Source organism: Podarcis filfolensis (assembly GCF_964270895.1).
Source record: "Podarcis filfolensis genome assembly, chromosome: 12".
Lineage (NCBI taxonomy): Eukaryota > Metazoa > Chordata > Lepidosauria > Squamata > Lacertidae > Podarcis > Podarcis filfolensis.
In genome coordinates this window covers 32,935,326-32,951,303 of record NC_139614.1, presented here as the reverse complement: position 1 = coordinate 32,951,303, position 15,978 = coordinate 32,935,326, and the positions used below count along the sequence as shown (strand labels likewise).

Genomic DNA, 15,978 nt, shown 5'->3' with positions numbered 1-15,978 from the left:
CCACCGAGGCTGTTTTGTTATTGTTTCTCTATTTGCGGTGTTACTTATTATTATTTTTATTCTTTAAATGGCTTTGAGATCCAGAAAAGTGGTGTCAAACTGTTATATAGATATTAAATCAGCGAGTGCTTGGTTCATACATTACACCTCCTCCGTTGGCCCCTCTCAACGTCCTTTTTACTGCACGTCCATAATTATTTGTTCTCGTGATCCTATTGGGGCGGTCATATGTGATCCTGCTTTCAATACAGTTTACACCTGCCAAAGTACCAGGGTGGTCACTCTGCTTTCTTTCCAGTCAGTGCATATTATGTAACTTCCCGCTGAACTCCTGCAACTTTTTATGCCAATGTTCTGCTTTGTTTTTGACCCACTTTTGTTGCATCATAGCCCCTCCAGACAGCAATAGCATGGTAGCAACAGGGAAGTATCTCAGAACAAGTGAAAGCAGAATAAATCTGACACACAGTTATTGCAGAGAAAAAATATTGCAGAATAAAGCACCAGACTGGAGGATGCCCTTTGTGATTCCATGCCTTGGCATGGTCAAGATTGCCCATAGCACAGGACTTTCCAGGGCATGGAGCTACAGGCAAAGAGCTAACTGTGAAGCTTTTGCATTAAACAGTTGGGTGCCTGAACAACAACAACAATCTCTGTATAAAGCACCTAACAATTCATAACCAGAATGTTGGCCACTAACAATAGCTACATTATGCTGGAGCTGCCAAGATGATTAATGCTGCGCTCATGGGAAAAGAAAGCAATCAGAGACCACAAGTGTATGTGAAAGACAGTGAGAAGTAGACAGCAGAGATCCATTTAACATACCTACAGCTAGCATAATTTTCAGTGGAAAAGGCAGCTTTTCAAGCAGAAAAGAGGTTCACACGTGTTGGCTATAGGAGTAAATCTACCCAGAGAACAGCATCTGAAACAATTTGCAGAGCCCAAGGCAGCTTTGTTGACCAATTCTGCCCAGTAATTCATTTGCATGTTCATCCATATGGAGAATGAAAGCATCACGGTGCAATTCTGACAATTTCTAGAGGCTATTTTATGCATGTCTACTAAGAATTAAGAACCATTAGAATCGCAGCTTAAGGGAGCCAGGGTGGTGGAGCAGGGTGGAACAGCGTTCCCCACAACCTGGTGCCATCAAAATGTTTTGTACCATCAGCTCTAGCTCCTATGGCCAATGATCAGGGATAAAGCAAATTGTAGTCCAAAAAATATCTGGAGGTTGCCAGGATGCAGAGGCCTGCATCAGAGTATTGGATTAGGACCGGGGAGACTGACAATCAACTCCCTACTTAGTCATAAATCTTACTGGCTGACACTGGGCAATTGTTATCTCTCAGTCTAACCTACCTCACAAGTTTGTTGTGGGGGATAAAACGGGTAAGGAAATAGACCTAGTTCTGACATTACAGGAGCCGGAGTCTAGTTTGAAAAGAGTACTACAACTGATTCAAAACTTTGGTCGAGTGGCAGGATTTAAGTTAAATAAGCAAAAAACTAAAGTTTTGGGGAAAAACGTGACAGATATTGAGTTGGAACAGCTTCAGAAAGAGACAGAACTAAATGTGGTTAAAAAAGTTAAATACCTAGGGGTAAACATAACAGCAAAAAATCTGAGTTTATTTAAAGATAATTATGAAAAATGTTGGTCAGAGATTAAGAGAGACTTGGATAGTTGGTCAAGACTAAAACTTTCTTTGTTAGGCCGAATAGCTGCCATCAAGATGAATGTATTGCCAAAAATGTTATTTTTGTTTCAGACACTGCAGATTGTAGACAAGACAGAGTGCTTCCGGAAGTGGCAGAAAGATATTTCTAAATTTGTCTGGCAGGGCAAAAAGCCCAGAATCAAATTTAAAATATTAACAGATGCGAAAGAAAGAGGGGGCTTTGCCCTGCCAGATTTAAAGTTGTATTATGAAGCTGCAGCTTTCTGCTGGTTAAAAGATTGGTTACTTCTTGAAGATACGGATGTCTTGGATTTGGAAGGTTTTAATAATGCGTTTGGATGGCATGCATATTTATGGTATGATAAAGCTAAGATAAATAAGGCCTTCAAGAACCATATTGTCAGAAAATCAGTTTTTAATGTCTGGACAAAATATAAAGACTTACTGGAGAATAAAACTCCGAGGTGGCTGTCACCCCTGGAGGCTAAGGCTCGGAAAAGAGCCAATATGGAGGCCAACTGGCCAAAATATTGGGAGATAATAGAAAAGGATGGTGACAACTGGAAATTGCAGAGTTTAGAAAAGATGAGAGACAAAGTGCGAGACTGGTTACACTATGCTCAGATTAAAGAAGTGTTTAAAAATGACAAAAAGCTAGGATTCCAAGTGGAAAAGTCAAAGTTAGAAACTGAACTGTTAGAACCTAAGACTAAGGTACTTTCAAGAATGTATAACTTGCTGCTGAAATGGAACACACATGACGAAATGGTAAAATCAACAATGATAAAATGGGCGCAGGATATTGGGTATAATATTATGTTTGAAGATTGGGAAAGGTTGTGGACCTCTGGGCTGAACTTCACTGCATGTAATGCGTTGAAGGAAAATGTGATGAAAATGATGTATAGATGGTACATGACCCCTGTTAAACTGGCTAAAATATACCATTCGTCTGATAGCAAATGTTGGAAATGTAAGGAAAATGAAGGAACATTTTTTCACCTCTGGTGGACCTGCCCTAGAGTGAAGGCCTTTTGGGAGAAGATATATAATGAATTAAAAAAGGTGTTTAAATACACCTTTACTAAGAAATCAGAGGCCTTTCTCCTGGGTATTGTCGGCCAGAGTGTGTTAAAAAAGGACAGAACATTCTTTTTGTACGCAACAACAGCAGCAAGAATATTAATTGCCAAGAATTGGAAAACTCAGGAGCTACCCACTGTGGAAGAATGGCAGATGCAACTGATGGACTATATGCAATTAGCCGAGATGACCGGCAGAATTCGAGACCAGGGAGAAGAAAGGATGGAAGAAGACTGGAGGAAATTTAAGATTTATTTACAAAAATATTGTAATTTGGCTGAGTGCTGAATTGGATGCCAGTGCAGACAATTGTCTACCATTAAATTAGATTTAAGGCTGAATTATATGTCAAACCAAATTAAGATTATTAATTAAGATGAGTTAAATGATAATTTGTTTGAAATTAATTTAATGATGATGTAAGTGTATGCGGGAGGTGTGGGGGAGTCCCATGTAACAATTGAGAGATGTTAAATGGACAATGATAAGTGGTGCTTATCTAATATATGCTTTATTTGAAAACTTCAATAAATATATTATAAAAAAAAAAAAAACGGGTAAGGAAATAAAGTTTGCAATGTATTTCCTTGGAAGAAAAATGGGATGTAAATGTAACATATAAACCAAGTATGATGTTAAGTGCGTAGAGGCAACACCCCATCTACACGTGTTCAAGGCATGCTTGACAACACATGTGTGCATTGCACCAAACCCAGAACTGACCCAAAAATGTCACAAATATGTCACTAAAAGGGGCAGAACAGTGTTTGCAGGATTTTTCAATGGTGTTACAAATATACACGATTTCACTTAAATGTGCGGTGCCTTGGAACGTAACCCCCACATGAATTGGGAGTTGCCTATATATAGATGTACTTCATTGGATGAAGTGTTGCCTGTGTAACCTTCCCAAATCCAGGAGCAGCAGGAAGGCTTCTGTGACATCCATACAGTGGAATTAGTAACACAGAAAGACTCAGTTGTTTTCCTCATTCATCTTAAGCTCAAGGCTCAAGGCAACTTCAAAACAGCCCCCCTGTCCAGTGCATTCTGCTGGCTACTGCAACTCCATTCCACAACCCTGTACCCTGTGGGAAGGATCCCAGGAAATCTGGGAAGGCAGGCTAAGAGTGCCTTGATTGTATCCTGAAAGGCAAGATCTAAATGACTTATAGAACACTGATTTACAGGTGCTAAGGCACCTGAGAGCTTATCCTTGTAGAAGAGAATCAGTCTAAGGCTAAGCATTAGCCCATGTTCTCTTATCCTGTAATTTTTATAGGGATATAAGATCCCAGTTTATCTCCATGGTACTTTCACTACAACTGGGGGATCTGAGATGACTTTTACATTTCAATTTTAAGTGCAGATTCCACCCCCTAAGATCACAGAAAATACTACCAAGCTCTTTGCTTTAGCCATCAAAATTAGGTCACAGTTATCAAAGGAATATGAGTTCTGACTTAATCAAAATTATCTGCATTTTTAACAAGTTCTTGTTTATGGATTTTGTTATACTCTTACTTTAAAATAAACTGTAGTCCATTAAGATTGCTCTGTGGAAGATAAACTACACTTCCTAGGATTCCTAGCCATGTCCTTTAAGTGAGCTTTGGTGTGTACACACCCTAACTTATTGTAAAAAATAAATGCAGTTCTGTTTCCCAACATTTTGCCAAAGGGTGGGTGGAAGATGATACATGGTCTCCCTTATACTGTTTGCCAATGTTATTATCTGGCGCTGTTTTCCTCCCTTTGAGTTGTTTTGGAAAAAACCTGTACCAATGCAAAGTCTGACCGAGACGGGGGGGGGGCGGGGACCCTGTAAATAAAGCAGTCTGTTGTTGTTTTCTATTCAGAATTACATTACAGATATAAAGGAGGGCTGGGGGAATTTGGCTTTTGCATTCAGACAGAGCAAAAGGCAGGCGATTCATCCAGATAATATCTCCCTCGTTCCTCAACTTCAGCCAGCAGCTTGACCAGAGTGAGTCATATAGAGAATATGGGCTTTGTTAAATAATTAAACTGAAAACAGAAAAGTTGCAAAATTGCCTCTGAGTTCTCAGATTGGCAGTGGAGGATTATCCACTCCACAACTCTTCAGGATATTTTTATTTTTATTTTCTATGAATTTATACACTGCCCTTCCTCGCGAAAGGAGCCCAGTGAAGCTAACAAATACAACATAATAGGAATAGAATTCAGTAATAACAGAAAAGCTGGCTTAAAAAACATACAGAACAAGCAAAATAAAACAGCAGTAAGGACAAAGGACAAATTCTACGCTCCACAGGAGTGGCGAAAAGAGGAAATTTTCACAATAAGCTACAAAGTATCCAGTGTGGAGGGCAACTGAATGGATATCGGGAGGAAGTTTCATAGTCTAGACCAGGCACCCCCAAACTCGGCCCTCCAGATGTTTTGGTCCTGTTAGCTAGGGATGATGGGAGTTGTAGTCCCAAAACATCTGGAGCGCCAAGTTTGGGGGTGCCTAGTCTAGGGGCTGCCACCGAGAATGTCCTGTCACCTGTCAGCACCTGAATAGTCAAAGCCACTGATGGCACAACAAGGAGGGCATCCCTGGCTGATCTTAATGGTCAGATAGGGTAATACGTATTGGATAACGTTATGTTTTCATAGCATTGAGATGGGGACACCCAGTGGCTAGTCATTATCACAACAGAGGGCTGCATACATACCATATATTTAAAGAACATGTCTTCCAAAGAATCCTGGGAACTGTGGTTCAAGGGTACTGGGAACTGTAGCTCTGAGACGTGTCAACTACAGTTCCCAGAACTCTTTGGGGTAAGATGTAAGCTTCAAACGTTTGGTGTATACTTTGGCCTCTCGCACCACCAACACAAATAAGTTATATATTTATGGGATGCTGAAACTCCACTCACATACTATGTAAAAGAATTAAAGTTTACTATCTCTCCCCAAGGGACGCGGGTGGCGCTGTGGGTTAAACCACAGAGCCTAGGACTTGCCGATCAGAAGGTCGGCAGTTCGAATCCCCATGACGGGGTGAGCTCCTGTTGCTCGATCCCTGCTCCTGCCAACCTAGCAGTTTGAAAGCACATCAAAGTGCAATTAGATAAATAGGTACTGCTCCGGCGGGAAGGTAAACGACATTTCCGTGTGCTGCTCTGGTTCACCAGAAGCAGCTTAGTCATGCTGGCCACATGAACCGGAAGCTGTACGCCGGCTCCCGCGGCCAGTAAAGCGAGATGAGCGCCGCAACCCCCAAGTCAGTCACGACTGAACCTAATGGTCAGGGGTCCCTTTACCCTTTACCTTTTACCTCCCCCCCATCTTCCCCCCACCTCTCTCCCCATATCTCTATCCCCCAACCCCATGCTGCCTATAACAGTAATATCTCACGCTGAATGTAACTGACCTGTATGAAGGAATCTGCGATTTAAAAACAGAGACACTGGTGATGTATGTACTTTTGTTATCCAAGAAAATCTTTTAATAAAAAAGTGTGTATGCAGCCATATTTGACTCCATGTAAATGACCAGGTACAAACAGTTCAACTATCTGGCCATATCGACGGAATAAAACATCTTCCCGTGCTTTGTTGTGTTCTTCATGATAGAACTATGAAGCAGTGAGACAGTATAAGGAAATGCAGGTTTAATACTGGGGGCAATTTCCTAAAGAGGAATATATTTTCATGGTAGAGGGAAGCCTTGGTTCAAAACATATTACAGCTACTGTTGGTTTGACTTTCACCCCAATTCAGGAGTTCACGCCTCGCAACATCAACAGACCTGCATTCTGCTCTGTCTGCATCTCATCCGTTCAGATTCAAATGATCTTGTAGCAATGACAAGAAACAGCAGCTCCTTCCAGCACTGGCTGCACCCCTTTCCTGCTGCCACAGAACTGGGCATCCCACACTAGAAACTCTGATTTAGCCCAGGGATAACCATTCCTAAATAAGGCCGCTAGCAATTTACTGTGTACGCTTCTGTGACTTTAACGTGCTTGATGCACAAATTTGGCGGGTGAAGTTTTTTTCCCCAATCATATCCCCTGATTATTGGTTATGTGTCAGGTGCTGCAGATATTTATTTATTGCATTTGTTGGAGTTCAAGGGGGCATATATGGGTTCTCTTCCTCCCTGTTTCATCCTCACAACAACCCTGTCAGGTAGGTTTGGCTGAGAGACAGTGACTGGCCCAAGGTCACCCAGCGAGTTTCATGACTGAGCAAGGATTTGAATCTGGTCTCCCAGGCACTAGAGTCCAGTATTCTAACCCCTACACTGCATCGGCTCTCCTAGCAATATATCCCATAAAATAAAGGAGGGAAGCCACCCAGAGGTGGCTCAGTTGGTTAGAGTGTGGTGCTGGTAATGCCAAGGTCATGGGTTCGATCCCTGTATGAGCCAGCTGCATAGTCCTGCATCACAGGGGGTTGGACTAGATGATCCTCTGCTTCCCTCCCAACTCTAAAATTCTACGATTCTAAGCAATCCTACTGAAAAGAGCTGGTTAATGGGAGGGACACATTGCCCTGAAACGGAGCGAGAAACCCATTTACAGTATAATTCCACTGTAATATTGGTGAAGCGGTTCACCTGAGGCAAAGGAATTCATGCTACAACGGTCTTCATTTGCGGGAAGCTTTGCATTCCGTACTTTCACTTTTTCTTTTGGTTCCTTTTAATGACACCCCAGGCTCTCTTGCTGGTTAATTGGCTATGATTGCATAAACATTCTCTTACCTACAAACCCTCATTCCAGAATAATGAGTTAGTTAGAAAACACAGATCCTTTCATCTTCTTTCTATAGTATCCTATGTGGCAACATGTTTTTAAATATACCACATCTTTGATTGGAATAAGCATGGCATTTTTGATGGGGATCAATGGACATGTGCCTGCATACACAGTACGGAGAGAGTGACCATATAGAAAAGGTTACATTCCGTTATGCATGTGCAAATCCCACAGCCTAGGCAGATAGATATGGGTTTTCTGTGTCTCTTGACTGCCACCTACTGGTTAATTTCTGGGGGAAAGCATTCACACTACGGACCAATGCAAAAGTGCAACAAGATACAGCAGCACCTTTGCAGAACTGGACTTCCACAAAGTGGAGTTTTTTTTTAAGTGCAAAAGAAAGAGAACATTCAAGAAAATTATTCTGCTTTCATTTGTTTTAAATGTTCCATTGGTTTAAAAGGGTTGCATCTGAGGTTCCTAATAAATAATAACAACGAAATACCGAGTGCTTTGAAATCTTTTGGAAACCCATTACCTTTAATATAGGCAGTATGTATATTTTCCACCTCTTTTTTAAAAAATGTGTATCATAAATAAACATGTGGAAGGAGATCCCAACGAAAAAAAGCAAGGAAGTACATAGGAGGGACTCTAATTTTACAATTGTGAGTCTTTTGACATGGAAATGTTTTATAATATCATAGAATCATACAGTTGTAAGGGACCACAAGAGTCATCTAGTCCAACCCCCTGTAATGTAGGAATATTTGGCCCAACATGGGGCTAAACCAGCAACTGAGATTAAGAGTCTCATACTCTACCAACAGAACTATCCCAGCAGATGCCTTTACAGGGTCCCCCACTCTCTCAACAGGAGGAAGTTCCAAAATCAACCTTTACATTAAGTTGAGTGCAAAGCTCCTGGTCAAACTTACTCTGCAATGAAGTGGGAGGGGAGATCCAGACTAGGACCATAGCATGGGGCAGCATGTGCTTTAAAGCAGCTTTCTAGCTCTTCCTTCCCCAATGCATCTCAATCACTCCCTTCTGTTGAGATCATAATTAAGTGGGCCACAGGTCTGTCATGCATCCCCTCAGCTAGCCTGCTGCCCTTGGGTCCACTGAAAGGCACTATCCCATTGCCAGCACTGAAATAAGATGCCAGTGCCAGACCAGTTATGCTTCTGTAAATGGAATGAGAGGAGGTGCCATCTTGTCATTTGCTTTAGGCAGCAAAATGGCTTGGGCCCTGGGCCAGCCCTGCTTCTCACCAAGCAGAAAGGGACAGTGCACTGAGGACAGAAGGGTAGTAGAGCTGACAGAAAGAAAAGCATCCTGCTTCACAACAAAGAATAAGGCTATATTACACTGTCAGGAATCTGACAGAAAAATTCTTCATTGCTAAGCCAACATAGACATCTGCTGGCCTGACATGTAAATTTTTAATAAATGCACTATTGCAAAATAATTTTAAGATATCATAGATAGATAGATAGATAGATAGATAGATAGATATTCTTCGTTTGCTTCACACAATAGTTCGGAAGGGGAGAAAAGAGAGACTGTTGGATGACTTAACTATGAGACATTTCATTACAGTAACTGTTGCTACAGAATTGCAGTGATTTTTGAACATTGTGGTGACAGCTTTGAAGCTGGTAGAGTCTGTATCAAAAAAAAGCTCTACCATAAGAAACTGATAGCTGTTTGTCCACTGTAGGGCTTCTTCAGGTCATTCAGTCACATGACAAAAACATAATATAGGAAGGATTTATACCTGTGTTTGGATAAGTTGGAAGGGGGAGGTAATTCCACACAGCAGAAAATGGACAACTGACCAAGCTCAGAAATAAAACTGATCCCAAAGCATGGAAAAGTTCCTGCAAAATGCTAATCTACAGATTTCCTTGACACAATAACTTACTGAAAAGCAGCCTAGGAGCCTGCAATCAAGAGCAAAAGAGCCATTATGGAGGGCTATCATTTAGGTCAGGCATGTCCAAAGTCCAGCCTGGAGGCCACTTGCTGCCCCTGAGCTGGTTTCAAATGGCAATTTTGAAAAAGCAATCTCTTGCGGCCCCCGAGCACCTGCCCACCAAAGCCATTTCCTTTTCAATGCTTCTAGGCTTATAGAGTGGCACACAGATTACGGACACAGGGACCAGGGTGGTACAAGTGGGAGCAGTTCTTGAGGTATTGGGTCCTGAGCCACATAAGACTTTAAAAGTAAAAAACCAGCACTTTGAATTGAACCCAGAAGCTAGCTGGTAGTCCATGCAGTCATGCCAGAATTTGTGCTAGAAATGTAAAGTTGGGAGGGACCGCAAGAGTTATCTTGTCCAACTCCCTGCAATGTAGGAACCTTTCAGCCAACATGGGGCTCAAACCGCAACCCTGAGATTAAGAGTCTCATGCTCTACTGTCTGAGCTATCCCTCTGACCTGCTCTGTGTTATATGTTTGGACCGTGTTGCCCCAGTAAGCAATCTGGCCACTGAATTCTGCACCTTCTGCAGTTTCCAAATCATCTTCAGAGGCAGCCCCGTGTATAAGACATTGCAGTAATCCAACCTAGAGGTTAGCAGAATGTAAACAGCCTGACCCTGGGTGGTAGATGTGGCATTCTAATGAAAAATAAAAGGAAAGGAAATCTGGCATGCATGAAGTCTGTTCATCCATGGCTAAAAGCTAACCTAGGGAGAGAAATATTAGAAATGAAAATTAAGATTATTATTATTATTCAAATGCCAAGTGAGATGATTTTAGAGGCTGCAGGGTGTTAGCTTTCTGTTTATTTTATCTGTTTCCATTTTGCTGTTCTTCTCTGGCAAATCACCTAATCATATGGTGTCAGTTCTATCCCGGCTTTGCATTTCTGGAACTTTACAAGTAGGAGGAATAATAAATAGCAAATACGGAATAATCAGCTTCAGACATGCTATTCTAGACAATAATTTGTTCAACAGATCATGAAAATTCCTAGGAGCTTCAAACGTTTTTGCAAAACAATGTTTTCCTAAACAATGAATAATATACCAATTTCCTTGCTCCTAGAAACAAACAGCAAATTAAGTGGCTGGGTTGTTTTAGCATTTAGCCTGTTTTGGTTACTATAATTGTTTCCTTGCAGAAGAATTACAAGTGATTAAAATGTCAGACACTACGTGCAAGTAATAATGTCATTACTAGTCATCCATAATAAATGTTATCACTGTAAGCATTATGCAGTCCAATGAAATATATAATAGAACTAATCTGAAGGCAGATGACTCGGAAGCATACACTTCATCAAGCCAACCAAAATTACCACACTGTTCTATAATGTTTTTATTTAATCTTACAATTTGATTTTTTTTAAAAAAATACTTTAAAGAAAAGATGCCTGAGTGTGGTAAAAAGAGAGTTGTGGAGAATCTGCACATTCTCCACACAGAAGCCACAACCTCTCACATACCCTTGATTTGATCCTGGAATGTCCCGCTTTTCTTTAGGATGTCCCTCTTTTCATCAAAGAAATGTTGGAGGGTACGAAGTTATGCAATCCCTGAGCCAAGGAGATAAGTAACTATACAACCTTAGAAGACATCTGAAGGCAGCCCGGTTAATGTTTATTTTTTAAAATATGTTGCAAGCCACCCAGAGTGACTGGGGCAACCCAGTCAGATGGGAGGGGTACATATGTTGTTGTTGTTGCTGCTGCTGCTGCTGTTCTTGGATAAGGTGTCCCTATTTTCATCAGAGAAATGTTGTAGGGTATGTTATCCACTGGGACAGAGCTGCAACACAAGCTTCATGGTAGCTGCAAAGCTTAGGAGGGTGAGGTAGTAGGGGAGGTCAGGGGTGTGTGTATAGGTCCACCAGCGGAGTCAAGCCAGCATTCCCAGTGGCACATCTGTGCAGTCCTGACCACCCCACTGCCTGACTCCTACCCCACTCCCTTCTGATAAGCAGCAGTGGCTCCGCCACTGGAAGTCTAGCATTGCTGCTCTGCCCTGTAAGTGAGCGGAGAGGACCGAAAGGGAATACAGTGGAACCTCGGGTTACAAACACCTCGGGTTACAAACACTTCAGGTTACATACTCCACTAACCCAGAAGTAATACCTTGACTTAAGAACTTTACCTCAGGATGAGAACAGAAATCGCATGGCGGCAGCAGGAGGCCCCATTAGCTAAAGTGGTACCTCAGGTTAAGAACAGTTTCAGGTTAAGAATGGACCTCCAGAAGTTCGTAACCAAAGGTACCACTGTTTATATTTGGCAATCTTCTTAGTCTGTTCTTGTAAACCTCTGGCACATGAAGAAGGCCACTGGGAAAATCAGGCCATGGAAATGCCATCTGTGGAAAGCCAACCATGTGAATTCTGCATGCTGAATGCTGAAGTCAACTCAGATTGGCTCTTGGTGGTGGCACCAGATGGGAAAATTGCACTTGCAACCAAAGGTCCAGTTAGGCCATCTACACGCTGTCCAGCTTAAAACACAGCTAAGTCCTTCTTTTTCTCCAATCCGACAGAAGCTGGTTTGGTAGGAAACCCATCGAAACATAGTATGTCATAAGAAACAACAGGATAAAAAATATTTTAAGTATTGAAATGGAAATAGGAAATTGATGTGACATTAAGCAGCGAACAAGAGAGGAAAGAGAAACATCAACGTTGTGGGGTGGGAAGTCAACTTTTAAATTTGTATTAAATTTGAATTAATTTGATGTTAATTTATTAGAATTTTTGAATAGCAATAAAAATTAATTAGAAAAGAAAGAAACAGCAGGATAAACATGGGTTGTGGGTGGCTAATGGTGTGTGTACACTGCTTCCCTAACCAGCAGGGGGCGTGTACTAGATGCAGAGTAAACAGGAGTGTGTACACCATGGGTAGGCAAACTAAGGCCCAAGGGCTGGATCCAGCCCAATCACCTTCTAAATTCAGCCTGCGGGGAGTCCAGGAATCAGTGTTTTTTTACATGATTAGAAAGTGTCCTTTTATTTAAAATGCATCTCTGGGTTATTTATGAGGCATAGGAATTTGTTCATATTTTTTTTCAAAATATAGTCCGGCCCCACACAAGGTCTGAGGGACAGTGGTCCAGCCCCCTGCTGAAAAAGTTTGCTGACCCATGGTGTACACAACCTTAGTCCGTTACCCTACTGAGGTAGCTTGTTTTACATTTTTAACTTGTTTACTTATATTATCTTCCAGTTAATTTTAAAAAGATTTATTGAGGTTTCCCCCCCTTTTCATACTAGATACAAGCCGTATGCGATCCCTTTGATTTCTCTGTGCTTTAATATATAAGACACTTCTCCATCAGCATTCAAAAGTCATGAAATTATTGCAACTTGCAGCATCGGCAGATAAGATGTGACAGCTAGGATATACAGGGAGAAACATGTTATTAACCCCTCTTCCTGCCCCATCCCCATTTACAGCAAAAGTGGAATAACAAGGCTGTAAATCAGTGCTGAGCAAAACAAAGGAAAGGAAAAGGAAATAAACATAAATCAAAATAAATACAGACCCACATACATCTATAATATATATTCTAGACCCCACAGTATCAGTTTTAAACATCTGAGATAAAGATGGAAGATGTATGGGAGAGAGGGAAGCACTTCAGATTTGACAGGGCCATTAATTAATTTGTTTGTAGCTATAGGAAGCCCTTGTAACAAAAATCCACACCCACCCGCTCTGAAAAACGCCATATTTCTGCCCAAATAATTCTCCATCCCTAAGTCTCTGTACTAGCCCTCACACAGACAGAATGATGTGTTTCTTATCACACAGAGTGTCTCAGAGGGAAGAAAGAAGCCTCTTACACCTTTTAAAGTCCTAAAACCTCCTGCCAAAAATAAAAGTGATGTTTACAACTTCTCTGACAAGGAACCAAACGTTTTTAAGTGTTACAAGTCTCATCTTCCTCCATACACCCTTTTAGTGCTTTTGCTTAGAGAACTTCACCGCCTATCTCCATTTAAAGAATGAGGTACGATGCTATTTTTTTTCTTTCTAGAAAAAGAGATGCCAGAACTCACCATGAACGTCTCCCTTGTTCTCTTATAACCTGAGAGGTGCCGGTACTCAGTTCCAGGGATTTCCGGCTGAAAAAAAGCCCTGGGTACACATTGCTTCAAATCCACATTATAACGTCCCATATTGATGCACCTATAGATTGGTAAAATGAGGTGCGTGGACATCACAGGGTAAAGTCTAGATGGCAGTCTGGTTAATAGACTTTGGGAATATACTTTCCTGCTCACGAGAGCCCATAATTTCAAGCATCCTCAGCTTTAAAGCTAGGCAGAATCTAAGAGGGTGGTAGCAGCCGGTATTACAGATCCCCGGCTCCCCTAAGCACATGGCCTGTTCATTACATCCTTCCAGATGCTTTCAAATTTGTCAGCAGTTTTTCCCTTCTGTGCAAAGATGGTTTGCCTGCGCACCATTCCACTCTGAGCATTTCTGCATCCGGGTGACTGAATTCAGTAAGGCGTACTCCCCACGTAAGCTCGCACAGGGATTTGTTTTGTTGCCTTTTAATTGTTTTATCAGAATAATCTGTCTAATACACAGTGGATGGAGTGGCGAGCTGACCCAATATACACCTGAGGCAGGGGTCACCAACACGGTGCCTTTGGGGCGCCACAAAAGATCTCAGGAAATGTCCCCTCAAAAATCCACAAGAGCCCGTTCTTCCTGATCAGTTCCTGTTTGCACTGGCTCAGCCTCTTCCACATTGAACACACATCCTTAAACATGCCCACATTTCATTGGTTTGGACACCAACCCTTCCTTCTGAATAGAGGTATGCTCTCTGTGAATGCAGCGGTGGCTGATTTGGGTGCCTTCTTTCCATTTATGATGTGGAGGTGGGTGGAGCACACCAGCACCCTTTTGTGTTCCAGTTGCCTTTTTCAATCCTTGTAGTTGTGGCGGCCATTTTGTGCTGTGCCACACCCCACAGCTGCCCTTTTGTGACTGGAGACCATGGCAGTTTGCCACTGGTTTAAAATAGATTGGCAACCCTGAGGACAAACTGACATGTGATCTGAAACACAACAGGGGGCAACTCCTTTTAAGGTGTCTTGTGGCACCTTAAAGATTAATGGCTTCATTTCGCTCAGGGGTTTGTGGGTTAGAGCCTCTTCTCTCTCTCTGAATTCAGTTGCTTCAGCAAATATGATTCCCTGGCCAGTCTTCATTTTTCTTGTATTGAGGTGGAGATGTATTTTATTCATATTTTGAACTGCCCTTTGACTAAACGCCACCAACAGACAAACAAACATCAACTCACTTTATTTATCTATATGCAACTAGAAAGTCTCAAATTATCTTAAGTCTTCAAATAAAAAAGAAAAAAAAACTTGATCAAGCAAGATAGGCATTATCCTTGTTGTGGAAAATTTCGTCACCCTGGCTCCCTGCAAGGATGACTAGTAGATAAATAACCCAATCTGCTTATTTTTATTTTTCAAAATAATGCTAAGTCAGCAGGTCGTGGCACAGATGGTAGGAAGAGCAGAGCTGTGGAAGGGCGGAGTCATCTTTCTCCACAGAATTACCCATTCTTTCCAACTTCCACAACAGGCCTAGTGAACGGGAAGTCTGGGATAGTTCAGCTGATAAGAGCATGAGACTCTTAATCGCCAGGTTGTGGGCTTGAGCCCCACATTGGGCAAAAGATTCCTGCATTGCAGAGGGTTAGACTAGATGACCCTCGTGGTCCCTTCCAACTCTACAATTCTATGATTCGTTGCTCCACAATGTCCCATTGCTGCTGTGGGCATCATCCTCCCTTTGGCCATGCCTTTATTGTATTGGTTTTTCTTTCCCCCAACCTTCCCAGAAAGTCCACATGGGGCTGAAAAGAGTTCTGATTCTATAGTCTTCTAGCTCACTATTTGGGTCCACAAGACTCAAGTCTTCATTGTTGTTTCCTGGAAGTTTTGCCTCTTTTCAGAGTTGGTGTTTGTTTTTATTTTCATTCTGCAAACCTCACAAGTAAGTAGGCATTTCCCTTGTGTTTATTTGTTGGCTTCATTCTCCGAGGAGCTAGTGGTGGAATACATGGCTCTCCCCATCTCATTTAATCCCAACAACAACCCTGTAAGGTAGGGTATGTTGAGGCAGTGGCTGGCCCAAAGTCAGCCAGTGAGCTTCACAGCCCAGAGAGGATTTGAAGCCTAGTCTCCCAGGTCTAACTACTACACCACACTGGCTCTTGTTCCTCAGAGGCCCTGCTTTGCTGGCCCCATTTCTGACCATCTGGGGTCACACATACCCCATATATGTGTGTGTCGTGTGAACGCTCCCCGTGCTCCTCCTGTGGCTGGAAAAGGGTTAGTTCAACCTCCGGTTTGCTAGTAAAATTAAATTACTGTGTCGTGAAATGATGCATGTCTAAAAAGAATGTCACCATGAAAAGTTTGGTGTACGTGGTTTCCCACAGAATCCTAGGAA

General features: G+C 42.0%; 1 long non-coding RNA gene across 1 annotated transcript in view; it reads right to left on the bottom strand.

The window, feature by feature from the left end:
* The window catches only part of LOC310745841, a 188,545-nt gene extending 172,567 nt beyond the window's left edge, over positions 1 to 15,978 (bottom strand). Inside the window, exon 1 of the long non-coding RNA XR_014540362.1 lies at positions 13,554 to 15,978. This is a non-coding gene — a long non-coding RNA (uncharacterized lncRNA). The remainder of the gene's footprint in view (positions 1 to 13,553) is intronic.